Genomic DNA, 24,972 nt, shown 5'->3' with positions numbered 1-24,972 from the left:
TCTATTCAAATGAGGGACCAAATAGGCTTCCTACTAGATAAATGTACATTCGCAATTTTAATTCAAAATCCTACGACTTGTATATTATGTATTCTTAAAAAAAGTCTGCTTAAGCTTTCTTTGCACTGTGTCGTTCAAGTGTGCTTTTAGTAGTTCGTGTTACAGGTATTCAGTTTGTAGCATTTTGCATAGCTTCTATTGGAAATCTTGAAGTTCATTTCTCCTCTTTGGATGCAGATGAAAAGATTTAATTAAAATAATGGGTTTGAATTGTGAAAAATTACTGTGCTTGAGAAAGGGATGTACCCCTTTAAAGATATTAGCATAAAGATAGCACATTTGTTTACTATGTTTCAAAATCAGCTGCTAGTATCTCTGCCACAGGTAACAATTGACTTTTCAGGCTTCAAGTTAATAGCCTTGTCTCTTGCTTGTAGGGATCAATATTAGTATTAATTAATCACCATTATCAGCGCTAGGATCTGGTTCTATTTGTTGTTACATCAGCAAAATATCAATATAGAAAGTGGACTCTCTGATCGTCATGGCAACTTCATCTCTTGGGTCAAAGAAAGTTTATCTTATCTGTGCATGGAGAGTGGCAAACTGTTTAGGGATCTAGTTTGAACTCTAAGAACATTGATTTAGTTTTTGTTTGTGAATAGAGGCTGAATTCCAATCACAAGGGATAGGTAAGATTTAAATATTAATGCCCACAGGCTTGCCTGAGAGGGTGTCATTACCATTATTGTCGGGTTGTCTTTTTGAGATGACACAATGGTAGAGGAGAATTGTGTAGGCAGGATTATTTACAGTTTAGTAATTTGTGCATTGGACAAATGGGTTTTAAACTGAAAGTATGGAAATTCTGTATCATTTATGCAGTAATATTACTTCTCCCATGCAATGGTTAGAATTTTTTCCAGTTAGTTAAAGATAAGTATAGAATTAGTGCAGAAACCTGGAATAAGAATCTGTAGAAGGAATGTATTTTATTATTCATTCTTCCTTAAGAGGTTTTTCAAAAAAGTGTCTGAGAAGTCTAGAGAAATAATATCAGTGTTCCATTCACTCCTGAATTAATGGCAAATAGACATCATGGAAAATCTGAACGCTACAGTCTGGTTACAGTTATTTTTGAGTTTTATAAGTTGATAAAATTATCTCATGAGCTTGTGGTAATAAAATATTGATAATACTGTTCTATCATGTCACAGCTCCCTTTTTCTATATTCTTAAGTGCTTCTTAGAAGTCCTCATCTTAGACAATGCACCTGAGACTTCTTAGTATATATAGTCATAGCATGGTGTAATCTTGTTCTGAGAGCTTTAAAGACTTAACGATTACAAGCGCAAGTTTTCCTTTGAGAAACAAGTGCACTTTCTTTATCCAGTTGTTTGTAAATGTATGTGTGTATTTATTTGTTTGATAGTTTTTAGGACATGCTGTATTTGAGACATAGATTAAGAGTATCAGTATGCTTGCCTCCTAGTCATTGGTTAGATAGCAGGTTTTTTTCATTCCTAGGGTGTGAAGTAACAGAAAGTCTGTGTGTCTTACTGATGCAGATAAATATTGGTTTAGGAAATCCCAAATGTAATAAGAGGAGTTCAGTACATTTGCAATATTGAAGAAGAGTCCTTGTAAAAAAAAAAACAAAACCAAAATCCTCAACCAAACAAAACCCAAGCACTTGCATAAAGCTTACACTGCAGAAGGAATCACTTCTCGGTATTGACATTTCTCATTGATTATTCAGTTTTATCTAATGCTTTGAAAGGGTAATGCCATCATGAGTTGGTAGCAGATGCAGGCGGTTGTCACAGTAGATTTTTCTTTTTTAAAAAAGAAAAAGGGATTTAGTTTGATATAAACATATACAATCTTCAGTTATATTTTAATAGCGTCTCTATTGTTTGTGTAATCATGATCATGAAAATAGTTAAAAATACTGTAATAAGCAAAAAATGTTCCTGTCTTCCTATTACAGATGTTGAACAAATATTAGCCTGGTTATTTTCCATTTATCTTCTATTTTTCATACGTCCCATATTTCCTGTGTTGAAGAAGAGTGTTACGTAACATTGTCAACCTTTGTAAATGCTATTTTTTTTAATATTTTGATGAATTAGCTAGGATTTTAAAATGTTTAGGAAGTGAGATGGTGTTTTTATTAGTAATCCTCAGAAATCTTTTATTTTTATAGAGCTAATTTGGTGCAAGGCTTATTCACCTATTTGATCTGTATTTATATTCATGCAATTTCTTAACTGCAAGTGTGTAAATAAAGCTAGAGTGTGACCTTTAACCTTATTTTTTGAGTACTACTGTGTCATTTTATAGAACTTTTATAATCAAGGTTTGTTCAATTGCAGTAGATTTACAAAGTGGTAACAGACTATCAAAAATAACAATGCTTTAGCAGTTAGTGAGCTACTCAGACATCTGTTTATAAACTCTTCTCATACATTACTCTGCACTCACATAGATGATTTAGAGTGATGTTGCTTTATTCTTCCAGACAACTAGACGTGAAGCTTCAGTCTTTGATTAGCTGATATAACTGTATGTCACATGCCGTTTTTACTGTACTCGATCTTTTTACCTTAGATTCAGTATAACAGAGGACAGTAAAAATCTTCTTGAATTCAGACACTTTTCCATTTTTCCTTTCCAAATAATAAAGTATTAATACCAACTGCAGTAAAATACTACAACATTTTCCATGTTACTATGTTTCCTATCTGTCTAACCCTTTTTGGAAGGTATAAAAATACTGTATGAGAAACTTAAGGAACACACTCTTTAACTTCATTCATAGAAACAGTCCTGTTGATGATAATAGTTAAAATGAATGTGCAAATGTTTATAGGATAGGAGTTTAAAAATACACACAACCACAAATGGTATGTAATGGTTTGGTGTATGTAAAAATAGAATGTAGAGCAGAATAGGGACTAGGTTTAAATGAAGTGTTTTCATTATGTTAAAAGGAATTCCATGGTTCTGGTTTTGCCCCTTGTGCCATACATGTTCCTTTTCGTATTATCTATGAGAAGTAAAAGTCTACATATTTTTGTGGCAAAAATGATATAGAAAAATGTAATTACTTCTTAAACACACTCGCAATCATTATTGAAAAGTGATTTTTAATGAGAATAGAATGAATTGTGCTGTAAAATAAGAAATTCCTCATAGACCCAAATATGGTGAGAGAATTCTTTTCGTGTGTCTATTGTAAAGATTTTCTCTGCTGAAATGGAATAATCTTGAAAATACTTTTTCTGATGGTACATGGAGGTGTTCATTTAGGCCAAGAAGAAATTCTGTAGAGGGTGATACTATTTTTACTTTTGTAGTTGCAGCACAAGCCTCAAAGGAAGTGCCGTGTTTTACTCCTGTAACTGGGATTGTCATTAGAACCCTGCTATTTAGTACTTGATTATATTTCTATTATCAGGTGTGAAGGTTAATGTTTATAAAATATGAAAAAAAATTTGCAAATACATTGTCAGATCTACCTGAAATTATGCATTTATTCTATACCTCCTTAGGTTTTGTCTTTTCGCTTTCAAATTCAGGCTTCATATTAGATGGCAATAAAGATTCTTTCTCTGAAAAGTTTTGAAGAAGTACAGTAAGGTCTTTCATAATACATTTTATGCAGCTTTATGCAAAGAAAATGAACCATCTGTAACTGATGTATGGAACTATGACACAGTTGTGAAATGAGCGAAGACAATGGTAAAATTATTAAAGCTGAAGTTGCAGTAGTTTTTTAAAAAAACTGCCCCCACTCCCCCCTACCTTGTAATATTACAGTCTTCAGTTAATAAACATGTATGAAAAGACTTTTGGAAGCAGTAACAGATAATTTTTGAAAGCTTTCAATTAGATTGGTATTTGAATATTGTATCTGCTAATTGTACTTTGTCCATTTCAGAATGGATGTAGACAAAATGCTCTAGTTTTGTAGGATGCAGAAGAGAAAATCTATGTCCATAGAAGTACTGTTGTTTTGGGCAGTTTTAATGTGTCAGTAATCCATATTCATACAAACAATGTTGGAGTACAATTGAATGGCACTGTGTATGCGGGTAGGATGTAGTATATCTGAGAGACCATTGGCTTGCAAATAATTTCAGTTTTTAAGGAAACTGCCTAATTTTTTAATGAAAATGCATATATATTTCTGTTTTTTTAAAAAACAAAACTTGCTTGATAGTTGTTCCAAAAATGCTCATGGTATTTCAGTGAACACTAAAAAACTTAAGAACTGAGAAGAATCTCAAATGTTTGACAGTTTCTCTGGAAAAAATATTAGCTAGTTGCTAAAAATACAAGTGCACTCCTTAACAATGTGCATCTTGGACAAACAGATGCATATTTTGTCATCAAGTTACTTAAGCTTCTGAAGTCAGGGCTACAACTGGGTCAGATGATAAGATGAGCACAACAGAAAAACGAAGAGTGGCTCTGATAAAAACTGATTGATTGATGTCTGGCTTCCCCACCATCACAAGCAGTTGACAGTTAGTTTGGGATCAGATGATTTGGCTTTTGCGATAGAAGATGGGGCCTGGTAGGCAAGTCTGAAGGACAAAAAGGTCAGTTTCTGTACAGTGTCAGGCAGTGCTGGGTTCCCACAAGGTGGGGTATTGGATTATGTTTTTCTTTAGCTACAAGACTTAACTTTTCATGGTCCATTGAAAGACCAAATAATCGGGTCAGTATTAATACAAAAATAAGGCTGTAAGTTGTGAGAGAAGGGAATGAAAACAGAGGAACTATACCTGTTGGACAAGTGAATTACAGAAATAACCATTTTTTGCTATTTCATTTCTGTATTTACTTAAAACATCATAATTTAAAGCATTACATGATTTATAAACATTCTGATTTTAAAAAATGGTTTCCACAGTAAATTTGTCACTGTAGCTGCAATGAGATTTTTGTAACGTATGTATTGAGGGACTGTAATGAAACACCGTGGATAAATTAATTTCAGCTTGTGAAATATTGTTATTCTGTGATCCATTATGTACAGGAAAGCACACTGTACCTCATATACAGAAGTATGTGTTTTTCACTAGATTAAGAGCAATTAGCATGGTATACTTAAGTATCATTAAAATAAATTTATGTGAAGGGTATTTTTGTGAACCAGAGATTATTTATCAATCTGTGACTATACTGTGAACAGCTGAGTGTTTATGGGGTTTTCTGTGAGGTTTTTTTTCAGAGCACATTTACAATTAGCACTCTCTGTGTAATAGTCACAGAAGGGGAAAAAAAATGTGTAAATGAAAACCAAGACATAATAGCTTTTAAATGAAAAAGATTTTCAATGCAGCCATGAAAATGTGTACAACTGCCACAGAATTGGAATTTGGACAGCTTGGATTTGAATTTAGATTTTTGGACAGTTTGATACTCTCTCAAAATCCTTTATAATGTATCGCTTTTCTCTGAGTTTTAAGGGTCACATCTCCAAAGGACAGTTGGGTCTCAGCTAATGCTTCTGGCTTAATATCAGTAAGATGAATTCTGCAAGGTGCTGTATTGCTGATAGTATAGCTGGAATGCAGTATGAAAGAACCTGTAGTGTAACCTGGAGTGCTCCCAGTAATAAGTGATCAGTGTAGGTGAACTGGTGGTCATTTGAACAGTGATTAGTTATACTTCAAGAAGGATTGTTTTCCTACTGTCTAATATATGGAGACCTGTTTAATTTAAGAAATAATAATAAAAAAGGCCTTATTCAAGAAATACACAGTTTTATCCTGGTTATTTTGTAAGCCTCTTGAGTGTATGTTAAAAACATGTTTTAAAACACATAAATCAAGTCTTAGAGAAGTGTTTATGAATGCAGATTTAAGGCAAGACTGTGGAAGTGTTTAAGAGCTTCTTCCATTTTTATTAATATCATGGTGCATCCGTTGAGCATCAGAGTTTTGTTGGGTTTTCATACATTGTTATGCTGAGCTCTCACAGCATTGCTACAGGTGGTCTGAAATAAACTGTAAAAGCCCATTTATAAATTGCAGATAGATAGGGTTCAGATTTTCAGGTGTGTTTCTTTGACAAACATGTTACATCACAGAATAAGTTCTTTTTTGAATGTCTTGTACTGAAGTTTTTCCAAATGTAATTTTATGCCTAACAAAAATGAAGAGAGCTTTATTAGACTTTTCCTCAAAATGTGATACTTGTGTCTGACCAGGAACGGTAGCCTGCTTTATTACCCGTTTAGGAGTTTTACCCCTATAGATTATACAACTGAGAGCCATTTAGTTATACAAAGAAGAAAATCGGGTTGGTGAATCAAAAAGGGGAAGAAACCCTCATGTAGCCAATATAATCAAGATCAGCAATTCTTATAAATGGAGAGTAACCATCAGCTACTTAGACCAGCTAGACTGTGTAATTTTATGATTAGTCCTGCAGTTTAGGAAATCTCATTTAAGAGGGTGTGTGCTTTGGGGATGTTATGACTGGTTTCATTAGTCTGACAGTCATTTTGGCGTTCTTTGTTGGTTCAGAAGTTTTCACTTCCATGAAAGAAGGTGAAATTCAGGTATGGAATTCTTATGCCACCAAGTTCTTGCTAAATTTGTTTTTCAAAATCGATTGTCAGTCGAACCATTGTTTTCAAAGGTATGGCATTTGCATTATAGAACAAATGAGAAAAAAACATTTTGAGTTTTAGTCTTGCTATGCTTAAATTGTTTCAAGTCATGAGAGTCATTTGTGGTATATAGGTACGCATTACACCATGCAGTACCAGTGTAAGAGAAGAATCACACCTAGTTTGCACTAGTGTCCTCGTCTTTGAAACTGAAACCCCACTTTTGTATTCATGGAAAAACCTTTTGAGAATATGCATTCATGTGATGCCATCAGGAAAATAATTGCAGTTTTGGCTTGTATTTTATGTTTAAATTGGTACAGTTTTATGTTAATCTAGCCCCACATTCTTGCAGAATGCTATTTACTGGAATGCTGAGTTGTGCAGTGATATGGATTTTATTTGCAGGGATGTTAAAAACCATGAAAAAATGGTGATGACTAATCACATTTATTACTAAAATATTGATTTGATGTAAGAAAAACATTTTAAAATGCTTCAAAATCAGTTTGCTAGTCTTTATCCATTTCTTAGTGGACAGATGTTCCTGTTTCTAAAAGTACCAAGATGCAGATGGTATTATTTGGCATCTTTTTAGAGGCTTCACTATTATTATCTGTGGTGAACCGAAAACTAAACTAATACATGATTCTTTAATGGCAGTTCATATTTGCAAGAAATTATTTGAATAACCATCTTTATAACAGGTCATGTCAGAAAGAAAAAATCTCTACAATTAAATAGTCACAAATTAAATAGGAAGTTTTGTGTGTCTGCATGTATGGAAGTGTTTTGCCTACTAATTTGAACTTGAGAACTATTTCTAACAATATCTCTTTTACAAATCCATTAAAATTATACTTACATATATACACTCATGTTTATTTAAATATCTCAATATATGTGAGAATTAATATGAATTGAGGCTTGTAATGATGTATAGCAGCAATTTAATATACACTTATTTTGTTTGAAGAAAAAATGCTACAGGTAAAGATATTATTCATAAGCAAATAGCTTGAAATTATGAAGTAATTATTTTTGAATTCTTCAAGTAATCTTGTATGCTGTATCTTAAACAGACCGCAGGAAACACACAAACTCTGGAATTATTACCTCCATTTCAGTAACGGAAAAATGAAAGCTTAAGTTTTAGGTTTCCTACTGTGGTTCATACTTTTCAATCCATAGGTTTTTTTGGTTTGTTTTGGGGTTTTTTGCATTAGATGCTGATGCCTGGTATTAAGATTCTCAACACCTACAGCTTTTGCTGAAATCAGTTAATAATATGCCCTGACTAGTGCTATCAGTAGTAGCATCCAGATTCTTTCATGCCCATTTCTGTCATTAGGCTATACCGTTATCCTCCTTTTACTGGAAATTTCCACGTGTGTTTAATGTAAATGTGTTATATACCTTGGACTTTAATGCGTGTTAAAATAGCCAAGTATAGCTCTTAGAAGATTTTCCTTTCTGTCTTCCAAAAGACCTGCAGAAATACTTCATTTCAGATTAAAATCTTACTTTATAGCAAGATCATAAATAGGGGGAGCTACAATGAAACCTCTGAACTTGAAGAGTATGCTGTGCCTGTTTTATTAAGCTGCTGCTAATGGTGTGGAGTTTTGTCTTGGAAATAGGTTCTGTGTCTTAGATTTTAATGTTACACTGTTACAGGCACAATCGTACAGTTTCTCTCTCCTAGGTTGTTATCTGAAGTTTTGAAATTTTGAACTGCTTTGCCAAAACCAGTTCCTCTTTCATACATATCAGATGTTTTACACTGAGTGATTTTAAGATGCCAGTCATTTTTATACAGACTATTATGCCCAGACAAATCGTTCTTAAAAAAACCAACAAAAAACAAAGGCCAGTGCCAAGTCTGGTGACCATTTTTTTGCGCCTTAAGGATGATGCATCTTCAATGTATGCCTAATTGCTTTATATAGCTCTGATTTATAATATACCAGAATGTATAACAGTATATTTCAAAGAAAGCATGTGTATTATGGAAAACTGGACTGCATGTATAAAAATCATGAATCATTTTGCTAATAGAAGTGATTAAAAAAACAAGATTATAAATAAAGGATTTTGAATTTCTGTAAATTACCTTTATAAGGAATGGACAGAGAGATAAAATAAAATTGGCAGGGGTAGAAAGTTTTGCATGGAAGTGAGTGATGATGTTTGTTCTCAAGTTTTTGAAAAATAGAAGATTCAGTGAAAATACATTTTATTTATGCGAACCGAGCTATCACACAACACTTTGTTTAGTTCTGATTGAATTATTCCTAAAACAATATTTTGCCCATATGTGGTCATTTGCATTTCTTTCACTGTTTTTAAGTTTTTCACAAAAAGTCCTGGTTTTTGTGCTTTAGCTTTTACATTCAAAGTTGTTCTCATGTAAGATGTTGAATATTTGCGGTTGTATTCTTGCTTATTTACATTACATTTCAGTTTTTGTGAAGGATAACTTGAATGCTGTTAAACATGAGAAAAGGCTCAAAAAATTGGTGGGAATTTGATCTCTTCTTAGAAGGGAAGTATTAAGAAGAAGGAAGCACTGTTTGTTCATTCAAGAGCAGAGAGAAGGAAATAACCGAACCCAGGGAATTTAAGGCTTTGCAATACCTTTTTTTTCCCTTCCTTTTCTTTCTTCTTTTGGGAGAAAAGAGCATAGAATTTGTTTGTACTATATACAGGAACACTGAAACTCTGTAAGTCATAATTTTTGATAGCTTTGATAGATTTTAAATTCAAATATATTTTGATACTTGAATTATGTGATTGCAGTTGTATGTGAAGTGTTAAGTGTTGTAGGCACGTCTGAGGTCTGTATTTTGGTGCTCAAGTATTAGGCATCTTGTTAGAGGAACATCAGGTGAGTCTGTGTTAAATGTTCTGCATTTCATATGAAATAGTATGAAATATGAAAATACTTATCAGGCAGGTACTGGTAGAGCCTGGAATAAACCCCAGGGCCTTTGAGACCTGTTCTACCTGATGTAGTACAGTTTTTGGAGTACTTTTAACCTTACTCATCTCTACAGTAATGTTTGCTAGTTGTAGAAATACCTCCTAATAAAAAAGGAAGACGGAATCTGTTGCCTTGATCACATCATTCTAATAAAGGAAAGTGAGGCCCAAGAAGAGATTGCCAGGTCTTTGACATTAACATTCTCATAAATATATATGAGAAATAAATAGATCTCAAATATACGTAACTGGTCTGCCTGTACAGCTAAAGGGACTCCAAAGGCCAATAGTTTGCTGAGTTAACAGAAATTATGTAAAAGTAGCGCCACATGGCCCTTCCTTGATTCACTATATGGAGTAATTAGGCTAAACCTTATACACACTTGTTGCACCTGGCACATGGGAAGAAGTTAGTGATTATTGTTTGGGTAAATGGTGTAAATCTGGGAGTGGTAAATTTGGGAAAACATACTTCTTCTTGGTCATCCCACTTGACCTCCAAAGCACTTTTTAAAATTGCCAATAAATAGAAATGGACAGAAAAAGTTGATCTCAGTATTCTGCTGTCTGTGACTGAGGGATTGGAAATATAACTATTGTTATGTATTTATATGTATTACCTTAGAGGAAATACTTTTCTAACAATTGAATGCCAGTGCTTTATTAGCTCTTCTTCATTAATGTGTTAAGACCTAAATTTGTTTTATTATATGCAAGTTAGTTATCTTCCTTTTTTGAAGAATATTTCTAGAGTGAAAACCAATCCCCCTACAGTGCATTAGTGGTGTCAGCCATTTTTCAAGTATGGTTTGGTTTGTGTTGTTTTGTAAAAAATGCATCATCAGATATAGTACTGCTGTCTCCTAACAGCTGAGAAATTACAACTTTTGATTCGCAATTTCTGTAAGCAGTTTCAGAATACTTTTCTAAATGAGTAACTAAAATTTTTCAGAAAGGTTGCTGAAGTTGCACCATATTGGAATCAATGGCAAATTTTCAAGAAATCGAGGACTGTCCTTCATGGTTGTGTTATATCTGGCATCCTACCTTTGCAGTGACTATGCAACCAGTCATTGGAGAATGAATAACAAGAGAAAATAAGCTTAGTAACAAAAGGTGTTTTGTCCACCCTGTTTATGACTTTCAAGCATTGGGGTTGTGCCCTTTTTGCTTGATAATGCTCTGTGAAAAAGATGTGAAGTGTGACTAAAGCAAAAACAAACTCACAAAGTTTATTTTCCTCCCTTCTTGATTTTACTTGTTACTAGAGATGAAGGTCTTATCACTGCTGTAAATGAATATGAGAGCTTCGTGGGGAACTCCTGGAGTGTGATACTCTAAAAGATTGATTCAAATCAGCTTTAATAGGGATTTCTTAGCAATAAAGGGTCACCAATGTAGGTAAATTAAGGGTGGCTGGTTTTTTTGTGTGTATTAGCATCGGTTTTATTTCCAGTGCTTAATAACTGATGTAAAGAGAAAGTAATAACTTAGAGATTTAGAAAGCTCTTAAACTGCATCAGTCAGCCAAAACATACTTCAGCAAAAGAACAAAAATCAAATATGACAGTATTGGCATTTTTAAGATAATAGAAAAGGAGAAAAACAATGAGCAAAAATCTTTCAGGACTGACTTGCATGTCTCAGGCGAAAATGACATAATTAAAATACAGTTAGACAGAAGCAGGTCATAGGTTTCATTGAAATCAAAGTGAATTTTTCAAGTACAATTTCATATTAAATGTTAATTTAATAATTTAATGGAGATCAGTGAAAGGTCAAACTGGCATGCGAAGGGTTAAAATGCTGAATAGTGACCTGAACAGGGAGTTGTTGTGTCTCTGAATCCCAGACATACTTTATTAGGACAATCCAGCTGGTTTTCTATTTCTATCTCCTCATTATCAACACGCTTATGGTATGGCCTCTTCCCCCTCACTTCCAATGCCAAGAATTTGGCAGGGACACCATGTGAGGAGGTCAGAGACTGATTGAGAGGAAAAACGAAGTTCAGACTGCAGCAGAGAGGCAGAAAGAGGGAGTCCGTGAAGAGCTAAGGTTTGTTGTTTACTGTATGGAGACTACCAGCAGAGCTTTTTTTTTTTTGGAGGGGGGGTGAGTGGTGATTATAGCTCTATGTGAAATTAAACTACTGACACGAGGCTTGATGTTCTTACTGAAAATGGTGTAAAACAAGAACAGCTAAGCTTAAGGAATTGCATATATAAAATGAGTAAAAAAAATGAATAAAAATGAATCTTCAATTTCTTCATGATGTTTGGCATCTTTGTATATTTTAAGAAGAAAAAAATCTGAAATTATAGTATTTTTCTTTGAAAAAGCAAAGGCTTATAAATAGAAGCAGCATACTGTTAAATTACTTCATGTGTTGGATCTAGCTTTCTCTGGCTGAGAGAAAAAAAAACAACCTCCAGCAAATGTTCAAAGGAAGGAAGTGGGAGGAAAAAAGTCCTCACACATTTCCATAGTTTCCATTTCAAAATACATCTATCATTGCCTTATGACACATACTTTACATCAACAGGTACATCAATTTAGTATTAATATTGATGAAACCCATTGTATGATAGTATTGATTAAACAGAAAATAAAATCGACATTTTGTGCGTCCAAAACCATGCATAAAAGCAGATAGAGAAAATACAGAAAGATTTTCTGTAGAAGATCGATTTCTGTTGGGAACAGACCTATTTGTATTTCTTCAAGACAATATGCAGTGCTTTGCTTCAGTCTGATACGGATTATCTCAAAATTGATCTATGGTTAATACTGTACTAAAAAAATATTTTTTTTTCTCTCCTTTTTGTGGCATTCCCTTTTACGTAACAAAAAAGTGTCTGAATGGAAAAGTGAGTAAATTTCTTATGGGTGTGGGGAGATACTGATTTTGTAGCTCTTACATTCTTATAATTCCTGTGGAAACAGATAGAGGTTATGTGTCTACAAGGAGTGGTAGGATTTAATCTCAAATTCACAGAAGTCTTGTCAGGTATTTGCTGTCCAGTTTTTACAAACAATTAATATATAATCATTACAAATAAGATGTCTGTGGTAGTCTTTGCCTTTAAGCTGTTGTGATTAAGGCTGATGTTTGACCTTGTGTTACAGTTCCAAACTCTAGGAACAAGTGTTCTCAGCCTATGTGTTCAAACCCCAATTTATTCCTGTGGCATGTGCCATGCAGTTTAGGGAGTTTGTGAGCCTTAATATATGGGCTGTGTGTTAAAAGAAGAATGCGATCTTCCTATGAGGCCTTGATCCTTAGAAGTTCTAAATTTCTTGTTAAATTACGAGAGGAATATTGTCCTGACTAGCATACTGTCATGAATTTCCTGCAAGTGCTAGTGGTGGTGGTGTTTTGATTGCTTGGGAAAACTTAGCATTTAAAGGAAGCAGAAAAGCACAATTTAGAAACAGGCCGGGGGTGTGTGTGTGTGTGTCACGGGGGGAGGTGAAGGAGTGAGAGAGAGCAAGAGACACTTATTTTGCTGAAAGGATGAGGGAAAAGAAAGAAAATTCCTCTCTGGTAAATTCAGGTACGTCCTTAATTGAACAACATGAGCACACAAGCAGGGTGCAGATAATAGACAAAGGAAAAAGAAAGGATTCACTCTGGGCTGGGATTAGAACCTGGGGCTTTCCAAATGTGAAGAATAATTTATACTTAACTTACTCTCCTGAAGGAAGGGAGAACATTTTAGTTGAGTTACGCTAGTAAAGCTAATATTTCTGTACTGATTCGTAATATTAAAAGTACTATTTATGCTTTTATTTTTATACTATTCACAATAAAATCATGATACTTCTTCCCCCTCATAACAGACACCTAACAATGAAGCAGCTTCAATTAAGAAGCAGAACATCAGCCTCTGGCATCTTATTCTGTTGTTCCATCTTTTTTGCTAGGGAGAATTCATTTGTTTCTTAATTAAGAAAAACACCAATAGCATGAAAAATCTGCTTATGATACCTGAATGGTAATTAGGTGAAAGGTAAAAAAGAAACACACACATACATTCCAGTAGCAGCCAAAATGAACTTGAGCTGATAAAAATGAACTAAACTACCCTTGCATAAATCGAGGCTGAGAGAAGTGTACAGTCATTATGGCTAAGACAATATGCAAACTATCTTCAAAGAAATCAAATTGCTAGAGTGTTTTCATTTGCATGTATTAACTATTAACATAATGAGGAGAAGTGACATTGGACCCGGATTGTGTGTCTGTTCGGATTGATAACTCTACCGCATCTGCAAACAGGCGCCCAAAAATCAGACTAGTAGTCAGATCAGTGTTGAACTCTGAAGTGCATATGGTTTGTTGTTGGGTTTTTTTGTTTGTTTGTTTTTTATGTGAGTATTGTGTTTTTTTTAAAATATCTGGAACCCAGAACAACATGCTGAGATGTTGAATGCAAGCTATCCTTTTATTTTTATTCTTTCTAAAGGTGATCCCTCTGCTACAAGCACTTACTTCATACTTTCAAGGTACAGATACCAATTTTGAACTTTTTTCCATCATGTATATTCCCACTTATCTAGAAGGATGACTGTTATTATATGTTAATTTGGAGTTATTGAATGTTTGTGTAATTACTCAGGGATACTTTTTTGTCTTTCAAGACTGTCCTCATATATCAAAATGTCCTACTTAAACTGTCAATCACTGTGCTCATGAACAGAGAGAAAGCTTAATAGAACTCAGACTTCTGAGAAGTCAGTTGCATGCTATTTTACGTGATTACTTAGGACAATAGCAAGCAATGTTTGTGATAGCAGTTGTTATCTGCTTAAATATTGGGAGTACATTTAAATTGTTATATGACAGATACTATATAAGAACCTAGTTTAATATAGCAAGTTCTTTTGTTAGAAGAAAAAATAGAAATAATTATAAAAACTGAAGATCTTTTTCCAGATTCATATGAGAAAAAAGCATATAAACTAAATGCAATTTTTGTCATGGTTCTCTTTGCCTAAAATCTTTCCAAAAGGAAGTTATTTCTTGATATTACAGATCAAAATTACTTAAAGAATGTAATTTTGAAAGAAGGTTAAATGAGATGGGAAGCAGGCATATGCAGTCCTTAAAAAATCAGAATTTATGATGTTTGCGTACTCTGGAAAAAATATTTTATAATTGTTACATTGTGTTTATATATACACACACACAGAGTGTTTTTGTGTGAGTTATATGCTTTGCTATTCTTGTGCTTTGAGACTGTGACAAAAACTAAGTACTTTTGCATTGCTCGAAAGAACACATACAAATTTCATCTCTGAATGTAAACCCTTCTTCCAAGAGGGGAAGGATTCCCTCATGGTTCTTTGACTGCTGTATGCATCTCTTTCTTCACATAGCCCATCAGTCATAGTCGAGTCTGAGAGGTGAATCATGTGAAAACTTGAATATTTGAAAAGAATATTCTTAAGGCAGCCTGGCTGTGTGGGTAAAAGTATGGGGAATATCTGTATAAATAGTGGTTTATGTAGCAAAAAACTACCTCATGTTAAGAGAATGGAACATACATAACATGTTTAAACTTGATAGCATACACAATATTTTCTTTAAGGAAGTAGACATTGGTCTATAATGAAGGTATTATGATAATACAAACTTGCAATTAATAACAGCTCTGGAAGCAGGTATAACCCAAATTCTTCATTTTTTTTCTTAATTTTCTTTTTAATGTGCCCAAATGCTCAGTAATTTCCCCGTGCGTTACATGTATGTATCTGGAAACTGACACTGGGGAATTCTGATCACAATTTTTTGTGTTGCTAAATTGTTATTTTTACTTTGTAACTAAAAGATATGTTCCGTATAGGAACACTGAAAACAAATATTTTCTCTTTGGAAATTCGTGGAAGTTAGAGTAGGATCCCCCACAGTCCATATGGAGGATATTCTAGTTCTGATTCTGTTTCAGCCTCAAGTCTGAGAATTAGCATATAGTTTGCCATACTACAACCTGTTACGCCTTTTGTCTACAGTGTAGGAGTGGATGTGAAAATGCCTGTAAGAACTTGTTGGGTACAAATCTCTTGTAAGGGCATATTACAGAGTTCTATAGAAGGAAAGAGTTTGTGAAGGATAATCTGAATTTCAGATTATGTCTACCCATCCAGTTGAAATTTCTGTTTAGTGCTATCTTAAAATTAATTAAGCTAACTTTTTATAGAGACAATCCTGCTATTGTGGATCGTGTTAAAAAACCAAACCAAAACCATATGTAGAAATAAAATAATTATATTCTATTTAATTTATAATAATTACTTGATATCAATACATTTTTATTCTCTGCAGATCTCACTTGAGGGCTTTTGTTTTCTTCTGTAACAAATAAGATAACTTTCCAAAGAAATCAATAGTTTGTACTATGTTGTTATATTGTGTTGGGCACCTAGTAATGATGTAAATATCAGGATGTAGCCAGTAATTAGTTACCACAGGTGACATGACTTCAGTTTTGAAATAGAAGTGAAATCTTAAGTATCATAATGTATATAAGAAATCTTTTATCTGTATCCACCTCATGAATAAAAGTCAGAGGAAAAATGTCACCCGTATATGTTTTAAATGTACTTCCACTTTATGTTGTTCAAAAAAAATTGAACAAGAGCCAGATATTTCGGCTAAATAGAGTTTACAGATTTTTGCATATGTAAAACTGGAATGTATTTAATAATTCTAATTAACATTAAATTTTGCTCAAATATTCAAATTCTTATTTGCATGAAGCCACAAAGGGAAGCATCTTCTCATTAGCTCCCTTAGGATAAGGAGTGAGTAACTGTTCATCCTTGTGTATCAGCAGTTTTATCCCGCATTTTTCAAATCCAGAAATTAGATGTGTCAGAAGCAGTGTGCGGGTATGTGTATGTGCATTGAAGTCCATTAATATTAGGAGGATTCCAGACAGGCTACTCTGAAGAAACTAAGAAAAAGTTTTAGGATCTTGTATTTCTTACTGAATTTTGAGAATGATTGGGGGGGGGGGTGGGGTGTGGAGATTTTTTCCTGTCTTTCTTGTTACACTACGATAGAACCTTGAATAACTTTGTTTGTTAGCACTGATATCTTAATCATATGGGGGATACCAAGTTGCAACAGACAAGCCCTAATTTGTAGGTTTTGTTTTCTTTCAGAAGCAGAATTGTATGTGAAATTATTTATCAGTGCATTTTTGTATATGAGACAGTGATTTAGATGATCTGGCTTTAATGAAAAGAGGCATTTGAGGCTTGCACATTCCTTAGTGCTATGCTACTGTCTTAGGCAGGATTAATATACCAAAAATACTGTCTGGAAGATCAAATCCAAATAGGAAAGTTCTTGGTTTTCGTCCCTACCTTTTGTTTATGAAAACTGCTACACTTGTAGATTTTATTGAAAAATTACATACTTCAGATTTTGGAAGCTCTGTGTTGTTTCTGCTCGTGATTTATATGTTTTTGATGTCTGAATAGGAGGAACTGTGGAAAACATTTAAAATCTGCCTTTTTAAAATCTGCTGCTTCCTGCAGTGATCAAAGGCCTCGATCGTTTCTTTCACTAAAATGGGAGCAGCGGACAGGAGAACTCTTGGCAAACTCTGTTGTACCTTGTAAGACAGAGCTTGGTGCTTGGCTTATGGGATCTATGATATGTTCAAGAACAGTCACCTGTTCATGTCTAATGATAGTCTTCTTTTCCACAGTAATTGACATAGCTCTGTGCTATTCAGGAAATAGTGTAATAGCATAAAGAATCCCAGTTTCCGTTTACTGAAAGTAAAAAAGTATTTTTATGATTTTGTAAGCCTGTTAATGTTCCTAAAATAGCATTGTAATTCAAGTAATGAATAAGAATGATAATGACTGTAATAATAGTAATAGAATTATTCATATTTTTATAGATGAATTTATATCCATAGTAAAGAATCCCCTGTGAAAAGGGAAGAAATAACCATAAATTTGTAATCTTCAGTGAGAAGGAAGGGCCAATACTAGGTGTAGTAGATCTGTGGGATTTACCTGTTCCTTACTCCTGCATTGAATAAGGGTTCCTGAAAAGAGTATGTTTATTTGGCTTTGCTGTGTGATTTGCTGTTGGCTCGGTATGTAATAGCAAAGAAAAGAGTAAATTAATTTTCCTAAGTGGATATGATTGGCTTACAGACAAATGAGTCTACAGTCTAAAGTTTTAATTTTGTTTCAGATATTTTAAATTTTTTATTTTCATTTTTCAGTGAAGCAGAAGTGATGGAATGCTCCTTAGGAAAAGTTTAAATGCAAATGGTAAAATGTGTCTGCCTGAATCCTGTGTTAATTGGACACATTCAGCTACTCAGGCACCATTTCTATACAAGTTTGCTGTGCTACTTTTGACCATTGGTGGTACATATTTTGGGAATCTTCTGTTAATACCTCCCCTCCTCCCTCAGGTTTGAATGATTTGTCAGATTACTTTTTTTTAATTCCTAAATCTCCTTATTGGCCAAGATTAGCTGTGATTTGGTGGCAGGCACGGTGGTCTTTATTGAGGTGTGTGTAGATTTTGTTTGCTTGTGTTTTGTGGGTTTTGATTTTTTTTGTTGTTGTTACTTTTTGTTTTAACATCTCTTAAGAAGGGGTATTTCCTCTTAGGTCCTAGAGGGCCTCTCTGTGAAACTTTTGAGGACCTCTGTCCCTTTAATGTGCATTATCGGTCTCCTGTCTGCTTTTCATGGTTGATGTCAGGAAAAAAGTAATGCCTAGCTGTCTTGCCAAAGGAATATACAGAACACTTCCGCAGAAACCAACCAGACATTTATAAATTAAAACATAAAAAAAAGATAGATTGTTGTAGTCACAAAGTTCAGCTTCTGCTTCCCCCATCAGCACTTTCAGTGCACTGCACTGGATGTGTCGTTTTGGGTATCCCATTGAAAGAGGGGGGAAAAAAATGAAATGTTGGAGTGGAAATGTCAGAAGGGCGTATTAAGTTGAGGTGATCTTCTCAGGATTTTTTTTAGGAGAGTAATGATCTTAAATGTTTTTTAGGCTCAGCTTCAGTACTGTATTGTGCATATCTTCTAGTAGATACCGTAACTTGTGGAGAAGTCTATTGGCATAGCCCATAGACTGTATTGATGAGGTTGCTAAGGCACACCCTGGTAGCACATGTGTTTCTCTCAAGGTATCAGAGGCAGTAAAGAGCCTCAATAGCTACACCATGGCAAAAATGAACTCTCCTAGTGTTCTAATTTCACTAAGGTATTAAATCTGTTACTTGCATAAAGCTTTATTGGTTTTGATTTCCGCTGTTCTTTAGCGAACATGACAAGAACCACTACTAGTCTATTTTGCCGTATCTTAGATTTTGAAATTTAACCTCAAAGAACAAGTAATCAATGTTTTTTCATCTTCTTGTACTAGATGACTACTGCAGTGCTTACAATGCACAATGATTGTGAGGACATTAGCTGTGTTCTTGTGGCTGACACCAACTGCTGATCATGCAGGATGTTCTTCTAGTAGTATCTGCAGATGAGATTTAAAATCACTGCTTTTAAATATATACTGGATACCAAAGACACTAAATTAAAATATAATTAAGATCTTATTAAAATTGTGCTTTTAAATGTTTCTTATCATTATTTTAGAGTAATATTTACAACTCTATACCAAAGTAAGAGAAATTAGTAATTTTTCCCAAATCCAGTGATGACATTGCATGTTTATAAATACCTTTCAAACATTAATCCTTTGAAGCACACACATGAGTCTGAATTTGGCTAAGAGCCACAAGGCACATATCATACATTCTAGAGATAAAAAGAGGAGGGGAAATATTGTGAGTGGTTCATAAGCAGCAGGTCCCCAGTGATATCACCATTTCCTTAAAAAATGGCTCGGCTGCATGTGCAGCTGGTTCTGAGAAAAAACAAACGATACCCTGAGCAGTCCCTTCCAGCTCACCCTCTCCCACATCTGGGGATTCAAGCTCACCCATCAGCCTTGTGCCAGCAAACTGTGCAACTGTCTCAGCTCTAACATGCAAGTAGTACTTCTTGCCACCTAAAACAGATGTGTCCAAACACACTTCTTAAGCCACTTCTGTTCAGCTGTAGACATGCTTTTCAAGCCTAATGCTCTGAAAGCATTACACTTTTCATATCAAAGTTTTAAGAATCTATTTTCACTGCCACAGAGAGGTGTGTAAATTCAGTCTTGGAGACAGTAAAGCTTGTAAAAGTGGGACGATCACACTAGAAATGCCAAACGTTACAGTAATTTTTGTAGAAATATGAAATTCACCTCTGTTTATTTTTGGCTTTGTTTATGGTTATAGGATAAAATTACTCTTTTCTGGAGTAGATGAGAATGTGTGCAAGGAGAAGGCTGAAATCTAATCCATCCAAATGAAATCGTGCCATCTCAAGGAAGATTTAATAAAAGACAGTAACAGGTTTTTGGGTTGAAGTTGCAGTTCCAAGTGGAATGATAAGTCACATTTAAGTGGTTTATCAAAACGATTGAATATGTTTGATAAACTTAATGTTTGATAGTTTTATCTGGCTATTTGAATATTAATGATCTACTATAAAATTATATCAAATATTGTCACAAGCATTTATAAATCTATAAATAACTACAAGAAATATAAACTGTCGGTTTGTAGTTGATACAATAAAACTACTTGAAATTGCTTCAAATATTTAAAATGTTTTTGCTAATAAATTGGCTCCCAGCAGTAAGAATGATCTAGCGAGCAGGCTAGGTAGCAGACTACCAGCTGGAACTGGTTGGTTACCCATGCCATGTGCTAATCAGTGGTTAACCGATAAGCTTTATAATGAAAGGCAAAGAGAAATTACTTTAGGATATTTGGTACAATAAGGTAGCTAATATTTCTTCTGATTTTTGGAGGAGGGAATGTGATTAAGATATACTAAATGAAAATCCATACAAAACCAGTCAAATTGTTAAAATATTCAAATATGCCTTACTGTAACAAGAAAGCACTGTAATGTACTGAAATCAGCAATAGAACAGCTGTGTTTTAAAGGACAGTACTTTGAATGTCACTTGACAATTTGCTTTCAATTAGAAGTAATTTACAGGAAGATGCCCACAAGCTAATCTTTACAGGATAATTAAGTTCCATTTTCTTTACTTTTAATTAAAAAGCAGAAAAGATTTAGCTGATCCATAAAAAATGTTCTGTTTAAACATTCATCAGACTTCACACTCTTTTTTTTGTTATTTGTTGTAGCAGATGTTATCAAAACTGCAGTCTGCTCTGTTTTAAACCCAGTATATTTGGGAAGTGAAACACGAGTTGCAATAGGCGTGTACAGCTGAGGTATGATCATTTAGCTTCTCTGTATTTGAATAGCTCTAAAATGATATCCATACTCTGGGCTTTAATCTTGCTTCTTCCATTTCTTGCCGTTGTGAAAGAAAGCAAAGCAGATGAGCAGCTCTGTGGATGTTAATAGTATTTTCCTCTAGCTTTTCTTGTTATAATGCCATTAGAACCTTAAGTCTGAATGTAAAGATGAAACCAAGTGTCTTTGCCATTAAATTTGCATGTTAGCAAAGTTGTCTTATGCCTTCAGAATTGATGAAAAGGAGATAAAATAAATTCTTTTGCTGTATGAATGTCTAAACACTCAAATACCTATACTGGAATGAGTTAGTGCTAAGTTTTAAAGAAGGGAAGATGTATCTGTTTCTCCCAGATACTTCCTCATTATCTTTGCAGATTTTACGAAGTGAAAGGAGATTTAGCTCTAGATTAAAAGGACAAATTTGAAAAGCAGACTCATACAATGGAAAAAATTACACAATTAGGACTTGTTTAATTTTAAACTGATGGCAGACTGTGCTGTGAAAAATTTTGCATATAAAACTGAAGGTCTAATACTTTTTTGAAGTGTGAGATCTAATTATTTGTTAGTTTATACTGGCATAGGCCCAGTTACTTCAGTGAACATGTGAGACTTTATGTAACAGGGCCATGATGTTAACAAAAATACCTGAATACTTGTATTAAGTCTGAAGTATACTCTTTTTGAATGTTTAACTCAGAGCTAACCAAGTTGGTGATTATTTTCCATAATGCGTTTTGAACTGCGAATAAAAACATAGAATGTTTTATGTGGAAAGGGACGTCCAGAAATCATTTAGTTCAACCTCCTACTCCAACCAGAACCCATTTGATCAGGTTCCCAGTCAAGTTTTTAAATATCTTCAAGGATGGAGATTCCACAACCTCTTTTAGCAACCAGTTCTACAGTTTGACTACCATCTCTGTCTACTCTTTTTTGCTAATATTTAATCAAAATTTCCTCTGCTGTGTCTTGTTTCCACTGCCTCTTATCCTATCTTTGCACACCTCCAAGAGGAGTATGGCTTTGCCTCCTCTGTATCCTCCCATTAAGTGTTTGAAGACAGCAGGAAGAACTCTTCTTAAAACTGGACATCCAGCTCTCTTGACCTTCCCTTGCTGTAGCCCCTTGGTGGTCTTGTGGTCCTCTGTCGGACTCACTCCAAAACAGTCTGTCTGTCTTGTACTGGAGAGCCCTAGACTGGACATAGTACTTAAGATGTGGTCTCGCTATTACTGAATAGAGGGGAATAATCACCTCAGCCTGCTGTCTAGACTCTTGCTTTTGTCCAAGGATGTAGTTGGCACTCGCTGCTGCAAGAGCACACTGCTTATTGATGCTCACCTTCTTCATCAGGACTGCCTGGTCCTTTATAGCAAAGCTCTTTTTCAGTTCATTGGTCCCCAGCATGTACTGGTGCATGAGATTAATCTGTCCCAAATGCAGAATTTAGGATTTGTCTTTATTGAACTTCATGTTTCTGACAACCCACGTCTCCAGGTCTCCTCTGAGTAGCAACCTTGCCCTCCAGTCTCAGCAGCTCCTACCGGTTTGATACCATTTCAAACTTCCTCAAACCATTAATGAAAACATTAAGCATATTGACCCCTGAGGGATATCTTTAAGAGATGGACTCCAGTTGGATTTGATAGCAACCCTTTAAGCCTGGTGATCTAGCCAGTTTTAACTTTGTAAGACCACAAATGCAACCCATATGTTATGAGGTAATACTCTTAAAACACTTAGCTTTTGAAAATAAAGGTATTTTATATTTTTTTTCCATAAATGAATACTAGAATTACAGTATCTAAATACACTGAATTATTCTGAATTGCAATTATTGAATTAAAAGTTTCTAGGCATCTCAAGTTCTAGATTTGCTTTTAAGTTAGCAGATAGATAGACAAGGGCTTTCTATGTACTTATGGATTTAAACACCGTGCATTTCTAAATAGACCTTGGTGTGATTAAAAATACAGTTTTTGATGAAGTCAAGAGCAGTTAATATTGTCTGTAAAGAACATACAACCAACTTCCCAGAAATCACCCTCAAATTGAGCTTTTTGAGAATTTAACATTCTGTCTTGCTTGGAGCAGCTCTCTTTTTAGGCTGTGCTAGTGCACAACTCCCTGTTTGTACGCAGATGTGTTTTTATGAAACATTTAATATAAGCTATCCAAACAATTTCAGCTATCTTTTTCCTTCAGTTTTAACAGCTTTTTATGATTACAACTTATAATTTCCCTCTACAAAATTCTTGGTAGCATCATTAAGAGGCAGAATGAAGTGAGAAGGTAATTTGTTGTTGTAATTTGGATGTTTGTGGTTTTTTTATAAATGTCTAAGCATGTTTCCTTCCATCAAAAGGCATATGGAAAAATGAGAATAGTCTTATGAGTCACATTTTAAAAAGGTTAGAGGACTGTGGAAATACATTTGAACATGCACATGTTCGTAGAGGAGTCACTTCATATGCAGTTAAATACATGATTTACGGTCACTCAGTGTAAGTCTTTAGCTATCTAATTGTTTGGGATCCAAGATTAGCTAATTATTTAGGTTCCTCTATGGGAAGGGAAATAAATAATTTTAGAGGGTCATTCATTCTTTCAGTTTTGCACCCTGCTTCAAGGGTTGCTTTAAACCGTGTTACTGAGAAAGACAGTGATGACCTCTTTCTTTTGGCTGTCAGTTCTTACGGCTGTTCACATATGGCACAAATGTTTGTGTGTCCATAGAGTGAACTGGGGAAGGAACTGTTCCAAGTGAAAACCAGCTTCTCCCCCCATCCCCTGTGGTTCAATTTTAATTCAAATCAATTTCTTTATCTAGTTCACCTGATGGCCACACAAATACTTGTGCTAATCCAACAAGGAAGGCAGCATGACTGTAAGAGCAAGCAGAAGGGTAGGGCAGCCTCTTTTGGGAATGCAGCCTGCTGGTGTTGGCATAAGGAGATAATAACACTACTCTGCCAGACAGCTGTTTTGGGATAGAATCACTCTGATACTCAAAAAACATGTTCTGCTTTGTTTTAAGTGGTAGGTAGTGATATGTAATTAGTGTAGTGGATATATTGGTTGCTCATTGCTTATACGAATATTGCAAAAGGCAGAATACTATCCGTCTTGAATGATAGTTTTGTATGAGATACAGCTGCAACATTTTTTACCTTATATGCCTTAGAGCCTCTTTTCTTATGTATACACTTATGTAAGTAAACTTTCTGTGGACACTTTTCTTAAAGATACTCTGATTTTTTCCTCATGAGTAAAGAATATAGGCTTGAACTCAGATTAGTGTAAGAAATTATATTCTTTAAATATTTGCTTTAGAAAGGTAGGACTAGATAGAACCAAACTGTTAAGTCTTTGTGATACTAGCTGACTTTGATTGTAAAAACTAATAAATACACTACCATTGCCTTACTGTGTTTGTATAGAAAACTTGGTTATATTAGTTTAGCAATATAGTAATGTATTCATGCTACATTTGATTACTATTTTGTAACTGGATAATATCAGTGAAGTTTAACACTATAGAGGATTCAGTCATAGTCTTGATTAATAATTTGAGATGTATTCTGATCCTTTAATACTGTGAATATAATTTGGGTTGAAGTGTTCCCAGTCACTTCATTAGTGAAGTTCATATGATTTGCTTTGATGGACAGGGAAAACATGATAACTTGAAAATATAAACAAAATTGTATAACATTTTCCTGGTTTGAATCCAGGAAGTTGAAGATAGTCTATTTTATATTCTTAATTTTCTCTAAAAGATGTTAAAATTTCATTGATGTGCCACTGAAATGTCATTTCAAGATGACATTTTAGCATTATGACTATAGCATAGTTGCATGAATTTCTATGCAGAGCAACTTTCCCATTTAAAAAATATTTTGCTTAGCTTCACTGGTTTGCTAATCTTGTAATTCCAAAAACACCATCAAATCAAAAAACAAAATATTATTTCAATTCTT

At 34.3% G+C, this 24,972-nt stretch overlaps 1 protein-coding gene across 4 annotated transcripts in view; it reads left to right on the top strand.

Annotated features, from left to right (window-relative positions):
• The window catches only part of ZFPM2 (zinc finger protein, FOG family member 2), a 314,505-nt gene that overhangs the window by 6,520 nt on the left and 283,013 nt on the right, over positions 1–24,972 (top strand). The window contains exon 1 of one of the 4 annotated variants that reach the window (XM_074811777.1): positions 11,612–11,669. The exons of the other annotated variants lie outside the window; for them this stretch is intronic. The gene's annotated coding sequence lies outside the window, so the exon portion shown is untranslated. Of the gene's footprint in view, positions 1–11,611; positions 11,670–24,972 lie in introns of those variants that run through there. 4 annotated transcript variants of the gene reach the window in all.

This window comes from Strix aluco, chromosome 1, assembly GCF_031877795.1.
Source record: "Strix aluco isolate bStrAlu1 chromosome 1, bStrAlu1.hap1, whole genome shotgun sequence".
Taxonomy (NCBI): domain Eukaryota; kingdom Metazoa; phylum Chordata; class Aves; order Strigiformes; family Strigidae; genus Strix; species Strix aluco.
The sequence above is the reverse complement of the archived record's forward strand: the minus strand, read 5'-3'. Positions and strand labels throughout refer to the sequence as shown.